Source organism: Sander vitreus, unplaced genomic scaffold (genome assembly GCF_031162955.1).
Source record: "Sander vitreus isolate 19-12246 unplaced genomic scaffold, sanVit1 ctg385_0, whole genome shotgun sequence".
NCBI classification, from domain to species: Eukaryota; Metazoa; Chordata; class Actinopteri; order Perciformes; family Percidae; genus Sander; species Sander vitreus.
Window position 1 is genome coordinate 27255 of NW_027595512.1, and position 246 is coordinate 27500.

Sequence of the window (246 nt, forward strand, 5' to 3'; positions counted from 1 at the left end):
GCTGCTGTACAATGTGTTTAAAGTACACAGCTGCTGTACATGTGTTTAAAGTACACAGCTACTGTACAATGTGTGTTTAAAGTCTATATTTATTTACCAAATGGAAAGGCAGCGATTGGCAGAACAGGCAGGAGAGTGACAGTCATAGTCTATTGTTCAATATCTATGGTGACAGTCATAGTCTATTGTTCTATATCTATCGTAACAGTCCTCTGGTCCAATGGATTGGGGGGGCAGTCATATTTC